Source organism: Cavia porcellus, unplaced genomic scaffold (assembly GCF_034190915.1).
Source record: "Cavia porcellus strain 051 isolate PalLab524CR breed Dunkin Hartley unplaced genomic scaffold, mCavPor4.1 scaffold_6, whole genome shotgun sequence".
NCBI classification, from domain to species: Eukaryota; Metazoa; Chordata; class Mammalia; order Rodentia; family Caviidae; genus Cavia; species Cavia porcellus.
The window spans coordinates 89,758,093-89,765,910 of record NW_026947489.1 but is presented as its reverse complement, the minus strand read 5'-3'; the positions used below and the strand labels follow the sequence as shown (position 1 = coordinate 89,765,910).

At 47.1% G+C, this 7,818-nt stretch overlaps 1 pseudogene; it reads right to left on the bottom strand.

Annotated features, from left to right (window-relative positions):
• Window positions 1-700: 700 nt before the first annotated feature.
• Window positions 701-7,818, bottom strand: part of LOC100715783 (axin interactor, dorsalization-associated protein-like) — a 29,132-nt pseudogene continuing 22,014 nt past the window's right edge.

Sequence of the window (7,818 nt, the reverse complement as noted above, 5' to 3'; positions counted from 1 at the left end):
TTAAGAACTGCGTGGAATAAAGCAACTTATTAAGGCTAGTTGTCATCCCCTGGAGGTACTGTGGACTGGATCGCTGTGGTGGTTCCCTTTTATCCCCAAAAGATGAAAGGCAAGGCTGAAGCGGGCTAAGAATTCTTTCAGGCCCTCCCATTTGGTCAGCACCCACCCAGTGAGTGGAGGGCCTCATGGGCACCAGAGTGGAGCAGAGCTCTGAGGCACGTGGGCCACGGTCACCTCAGTCGGAGGCAAACATGCTGAATGGCGTGACCAGGGTCAGGACACGAGCTTCACACAGGCAGGAACCAGCAGTGCACCCTTACGCACCATGGGTTTAAAATAGTGAATAGCAAAATCTCAATTGTGTGTGTCCAGTATTTACCTCATGTGTGCTATGAAAGTTTCATTTATGCCTCTTAATTCAAATGTAATGTAAACTGTCAAAACTGTAAAACACTGCTGACCTACACATTTTTGTATGGATGAATGCCAATCTATCTAAACAGAAAATAAATGGCAATCCTAGCTACTTACATTAAAAAAATTTAAAATGTCTACTGATTTTCCATACTCATCACTAAGAAAAGGTATGCAGCTTTGAAGTTTCACAATCACTTGTCAGATAAACAGCATTTATTCCTGCAGTATCTCATTTGTACTGGGCACAGTTATTTTCAGATGACAAGACTTAAGACACTGTAAACCCATCTAAAAAGGTGTGTTTATTGAGACGCTTCCAATATTAACTCTAAAATCATCAGAAAAAATAACAATGTGATGTAAAATAGGTAATCAACATGATTAAAATATGTCACTTTCAGAAAAATAATCTGGTTATCTGGGGAAAAAAGTCACAGCCACCACTTGGGGACACTGATTTAGGCAAGGCACACTATTCCACACGGGACATCAGAGCCAGAAGTCCAGCAGCCCGTCCCACTCGGGGGGCCTCTCCACACAGCCCGGCCCCAGGGAGCAGGTGTGTAAACTCAAGCACATTCTTGTTGCTGTGTGGGGTCTGAAGATGAGCACGCCTCCCACAGCTGCACTGTTCTGGGAAGCCGGGTAGGGGCAGAGGCGAATTATAAAACAGACTATGGATCGCACACTTAACAGAGAAGAGCATGTTCCCGCACCTACAGTAAGCCTAGGCCCAAAGGGGACTTGCTCTGCAACACGCCAGACTCGGTTCCACACTGTGGCCATGCCAGGTACTCACTGGCCTGCTGGGTGGGCACGGCCCACTTCCTGCCCAAGAGAGGGAAGATCCTACAGAGCTGTCACGCGTGCTACTGGCTGGTAAGAGTCATAGGAGTTCCAGGGTGCTCAGGTGAGGATCAGTCCTTGTGCAAAGTTTGATGCAGGTGAAGATAAAGTGGTTTCTTGGTAATAACTTTAATATTTTTCTTTTAAAGTCAGTGGGTTTCCTGTAGCTGTAACCACAAAAGAGAGCATTGTTTAGAATACCTGGTGACTGATCTGCAAGGTCATCCAACAGGGAAGCGGGGCTGGGAGGACACCTGAGAGCAGCGTTCAGCCATCCACACGCCACTTACAGTTCAATCACACTTGGCCCGGGTTTGAGCTCATCCATCTCCATGAAGGTGAAGCACTTGGTGCTGGTGAACCTCTTCTTGGGCTTGTAGTGCTTGAATTCAAAGAAGACGGCTGCACCTGAGGGGGGAAATACACAAGCTGGTGAACCATGGCCAGCTTGTCCTCCTGGATCCATGTGTTCTCACTGACCACCGCAGGGAACAGAGGGACAGGCAGGATTTGACAAAGTGACCTGTGTCCAGTGTGGTGCGGTGCTGCGACTCTAACCTAGTGTGGCAGCCCCCAAACTGCTGCTGGGTCCAAGCGCTGCTTCTGACCGCACCACCTCGCTGTACGAGCACAGCCAGGTCTCTGAGCCAGGCTGACCCGAGTCAGTTACTTGCCTAAGCGCAGTCACTCAGGAGTACAGACATCAAATACAAGAAGAGGAACACGAAGGCGTCACAGCTCAGCAGAGCCCAAAGCACTGTGTGCCACACGCAAAGGCATTAGAGAGTTTCTCACAGTGAAGCATCTCTTTTTCCTCAAACAAAATTCTCCAAATTCAGTATTTTTGAGGCTGGGATTTGAACTGTTTATCCCGTTCTAATTTTTCCAAGTAAACATGAGTCTGGCCGGCAGCAGCACTGCACTCTAGTGAACACTGAACCCGGAAACGTAATCTGGGTGCTTCAGAAATGTGTGCTGTCTTCGCCCAGCTTCCCACCAACGACCTGCCAGGGCAGCAGCCCCAGGACAGGCCAGTGAGGCCATGAGGACCTGCAGAAGTGCCCTGTGTCCTACTGTCAACATGAGGAGACCTCCCACTCTGCTGCAGAAGGCAATGAAATTTCACATCTAAGAGCCTTTCCACCGTGTTTCCTGGATCATGTGATTCCTAGTTCCCACGTTTTTACAAAGTACTCACAGATTCAACTTTCTCAAGTTAGTGTCTCCTGACACCCACGGGACACAGCTCTGCCAGGCACGACCTGTGCCGCATGCACCACACCGTGCTCAGACACCAGGGTATGCCAGCCAGCCAGATCCCCGCATCCCACAGATACCTTTGGTCAGCTTCTCCACATGCTTCTGGAGCTCGATGTCCACGTTGAAATGGAAATATGTGTTCTCCTTTCTTGAAGCCACAGGCGTGTCCTGCACAGGCATCAAATCTATGCCGTTCAGATCTAGAAAGAAACAGGTTTCTATGTCAGGACGCTTGCAGGCACACACTGAGGAGTGTCAAGAAACCACAGAGGCCTGCAGGGGCTCCTGGAGAACAGAGTCCCATTTGCAGCTGGTGTGTAGGAAACTGCATGGGTCGGGGCAGGAGACTTCTGGAGTAAGGAGCACACCCTGCCTGGCCCGATGAGTGCAGAGCAGGTGGCAGACAGGGCATGGTTAAGAGCTGATGCCCCTACAGGACAGCCCACCACTTCTGGTGCAATAAAAACCTGCAGTGCATATGATTTGTGAAAACGTAGCTCTGTCCCTAATTTCTAATATTGATCATGTACATGACTTGGAAAGAGCTTTATCATTTTCAGAATTTTTTGTTATATTTCAGTCAAGAACCAAAAATGGACATGAGAACCTCCATCAGAACCTTTCATCAATAAGTAAAATATCAGGAGGCAGGAGGATCATTGTGAGTTTGAGACCAGTCTAGGCTACAAAGTGAGGTCAAGGCAAGCCTGAACTGCATAGAGAGACCTTGTCTCAAAAAGGCAAAAAAAAAAAAAGTCATGTACACCACCTAAGTTCTGGTTACAGTTACCATAACATTTAAAACCACAAGAAGGACACTAACTCATTGTGTAGGTTGTAATGTCCAGGATCAGGAATCCCAGTTAATCAATATACAGTCTCCCTTCAAGGCTGCTCGGTGTTCATATATCACTCATTACATAGGTGTCTCAGGATACCTAAGTTAGTCCACTGGCCTATTTCAGCCCTTCCAGGCATGGTCCACTTCAGCACCTGTGTAAAACCAGCTCGGCATACACTGCGTCACCACGAGGCGCTCCTGTGTGCTACAGCACACATTTCCAACTGGGTTACACGGCTCTGCCAACGGCCAGCCAAGAGCACAGAGCCGAGCATGTTCTGCAGTGTCCATCCAAGCCGAGAGGCAATGCCAGAAGTCAGCGTCGCGGCACAGTGCAGTCACGTCTGCTCTATGGCTGAACTCCTTTTTCTCCTGTGGGTCGGTGCTCCTTTCTATGACTGATAAAAGTTCTCTCCAGTTAACTTCAGCCCCGATGTTTCTCTGATTTGCCTCCAACTATAGATTAAAGTAATTCACTTGTATTGCGCAGTTATTTCTGGATAATGGAATGACTTGTTTTGTTTTTTTAAATTTTGGCATCAGGTTTCACTGTCTTTCCTAGGCCAGTCTCAAACCCCTGGGCTCAAGTGATCCTGCTGCTTTAGCTGCCTGAGTAACTGGGATTACAGACCTGACAACCAGTAACTATTTGTTAAAATACTTAAGTGATGTACAAATATATTCAGCTGCAACAAAAAAGTGTAACCGTTGGCCTCTCTCTTCTGGGATAAGAGCACTGCTGTACCAGAGAGAGGAAGGACAAGTCCCAAGTAGACGCCTGTCACCTCCTCACTGCGGCAGTGGTGCCCAGGGACCACATGGCCTGGATGCTGCTGGGCTGCACCTGCTTCCCTGTCTGCACTAAAGATGTCCCAAAGGCCTGGTGCTCCCACGGGCCTGGGGTCAGAAGCCTCAGGGACAGGAAGGCGGGAAGACAGAGCACAGGGCTCAGCCAAGGAGGTAAGGGCTCGGCACAAGCCCTTGGCAGGGAGACTGTGTGGTTCTGGTCAGCACCTCAGAGAGTCAGAACAGCAAGGTAAGCTAGAGGCTGGGGCGGGGAGATGGGGGAGGGGGGCAGGGAGAGAACGGAACCTTGTCTCTCACACATATACACACACACACACACGCACAGAGACCAGCTCCTGGCAAGGAAGGGAACTGCCGCATATGGCAGACAGGGCTCATGAAAGTATACATGCCAAAGAAAAAGCTGCCACAGTAAATTTGAAGAGAACAAAAGTCAAACACAAGACAATCTCCAAAGCAAAGGTTCAAGTTACAAAAAAGGAAAAGGAAACTATTTTCAGTAAACTCGTCAGAAATGGTTAGTGATGGAGCGATATTTCTTGCAGAAATTCTGCCTCATTGTAAAGTGAATTAAAATGAGTTGCCATAGATGAAAGGTCTTTGCCCCAGATGGGACACTGTAGCTGGTAAAGCCTTGGAGGCGGAACCAAGGGTCTCTATCTTGAGTCACCTTTCCCCACCCCTAGGCAATTTACCTGTGGTGCGAAATGAGTACAATGGGCTACCTGTGCATCATAATGCCCCTTAGGCACCACCCCGAACCTAAGCTACATGTATGCCCCCACACCACGTGTCTGGCCGAGAGGATGTCAGACCCTGGAGGGTCAAGGGTTCTCTCGCCACATTCTTAAAATAAAGCCCATTTTTATTTTATACTTCTTATCTTACTAGCCATGCCAAAATCCTATCAGATGGTTCCCTTCCACACCGAAAATTCTATCACTAACTACAAGACATGCTCAAAAAAGTGTGGCAAGTTAGGAGTAATGTGAAAGAGGGAAAACCCGACTCATTACCCTTTACCCTGTGTTGGAGACCACGATGAAGTGGCTCTGAGCAGGATTTAAGTTTTACTACTTGGCTTTCTATGTTTATCTGTGAGTCTGTCCTAGGCCTAGGCCCCTTGCCTGGCGATGGGAGCTGATTCATAGTAAGTGAACCTCTATGAATCACTGGTCCTGGCTGAGGCCTGTAGTGGCCGGTGAGGCCAGAGATACCTCAAAGGGCAAGATAAGGCCACAGCTGCGGACACTTGGCTCCAACCCCAATTAGCTAGGTAGAGACTGCAGCTGCAAAGATTACTCCTACAGTCTCACTTCTACCATGTCTTCATGGTAAGACAGTGCTACTGAATTGACTTGATGCATTACTTGGAGGCGTCCTTGAGGTGACTCCCAAGGTCCTGCTCATTGCCCGCACTTTCCTCAGTTTCTCCGCCCTTTGTCCTTGCTCCTAATATAGTAGACTGACCTGGAAAATCCTTTGTCTTTTCCCTCGAAGCCTCAAGCTTAATTAAAGGGTTTTGACCCTTCTGGAGCCCTGAAAAGCATAGGATTTGTCTTTTTTTTATTTAACCTCTGCCATACACTTGTTTGGGAGATGGGGGATCTAGGACAGGACCCAATAACGCTGACTGTAATGTAAGGATTGATGCACTGCCCAGCGTCCTTCAGGCCAATCTTCTCGATTCTGATGGTGAGCAATGTCATGCCCAGCTCTGAGGACAGCCATGGTAATAAAGTACCTGGTAACAAGGAAGCCCTGGTAAAAGCCAGCTCTGCCAACAGTTTCACAGAAAATACTGTCAGCAAACATGGAAATAGTCTACCCGCTCTCAACCCTTAACCAGGCAAGCACAATGCACTCTGGCCTGCAAGCCTCCTCCACGCTGCTCTTCTTTGCAGATGTATTCTATACACAACACTGACGTACACTTCCACATCTCATCACCCTAAAGCAGACATTAATTCAAGTTCAATCAAGGAAAAGTCAGGTTAAAACTTGCAGTAGGTCAAGGAAGCCAGTTATAAATGACCACAGAATAACTATGGTGTCCTCTTGGCATGCACCTGTGGATATGCGATAGGCTTTACATCTCAGCACTTAGGAGGGTGAGGAGGATGCTTTTTAAATAGTTTGCTGTCCTGAAATCTCAGAAATTCAGTCAGATCAACACATCCTTTAGTTGCTATGATAAAGAACGTAATTTGAAGTTTACCAGTTACATATTTAGTTAGGCCTTTTCAGTCCCATTTCTCTTCTCTTTCTATGTCCTCTTCTGTCTGACGGAGCTCACAGAAGTTCCTGCCACAGATGATGTCACAGGACACCACAAAGGCAGTTTGCGTGTTTCAGATCTTCGGATAGCTGTGCGAATTGGGATGCCAGCAACATTACAGACTGGATCAGGAAAAGCTCCACAAACCAGGGACTATTTTCCAGAACATGTGGTTAGCTCAGCACATGTATCAAGGTAGTTTACATTAGCAGATGAAGGGAAAAATTTTTGTAATCTTGTCAGTAGATGCAGAAAAATCTTCAATTAAGTTTTGAATTCAGTCTTGATTTAAAACATTCTTAGGAAGTTTTGTTTCGCTTTGTTGTTTTTTGAGACAAGGTCCTGCTGTGTAGTCCAGGCTGGCCTCAAACTCATGATAATACAGGCAATAAAAAAGTCATTATCCTAGAACCAAAGTGCATAATAATGTGGGCACAGCTTAGTCATCATTGAAATCCTGAGTCCCCCCTCAGAGAAACAAACAAACTTTTCCTCTATATGAGTAAGTTAAAGGTTACATGTTCTCTTGCTGTGCAATGTCATTTCTGTTCTGTTTTTAAGTGTTTACGGATACATCAGTGCTGTACACAGTACACTCATCGTGGGAGCTGGCACACATACAAAGAAGCTGATTCCTCTTCAGTCTTCCCTGCCCTCCCTCCTGATGTCACTTTCAATGACTAGAATTTTACAAGTTTGTTTTCAGTAACGCTTACAGCCCTGGACAGCATGGTTCCAAACCAAGTACAGTCAATTAAACTACGTGTTCTCTTTCTTACTCTGAGAGGAGAAAAAATTCACACTAAAAGGGTTCAGTGAGCTTCTTGTATCTCTAAAATCAAACAGCAAATACTGTAGCAGAGCACAAAAATCTCAACTGAGCTTGCATTTAACTGTATACAGGCAGTGGATTTAATTCAAATTCAATTCGGCAGCCCCAGCCACATACAGAGCACACCTCTGCGTCTCATAATTACAAAAATTTTTTGTAATCATGTAATCTCAAGATTACAAAAATTTTTCCCTTCATCTGCTCTGCTGCTCTAAGGGCTGCATTTGCCATGGAGCCAGGGCAAGGAGGCAAACAGCTAGGCACGTGGGAGTTTACACAGCTGCAGCTGCACGCACTGCCATACAGGCAGCAAAGGCAGTAAAGACCGCCGAGTCAGGAAAGCATCCCAGTTATTTATTTCCGTGCCTCGAGGGCAACAGCCCATAAGCACAAGGAGCTGCCTAGGAGACAGCACTGCCCTCTCCAGAGGTGCCAAGTTTGGTCTGCCCCAGGGACTCCCGGTTTCCTCTGGACTCCAGCCCTGTGCCTTTCCTTTGCTGATTGCGTTCTTCTGAGCTCCTTCTGTAACAGCTCTTA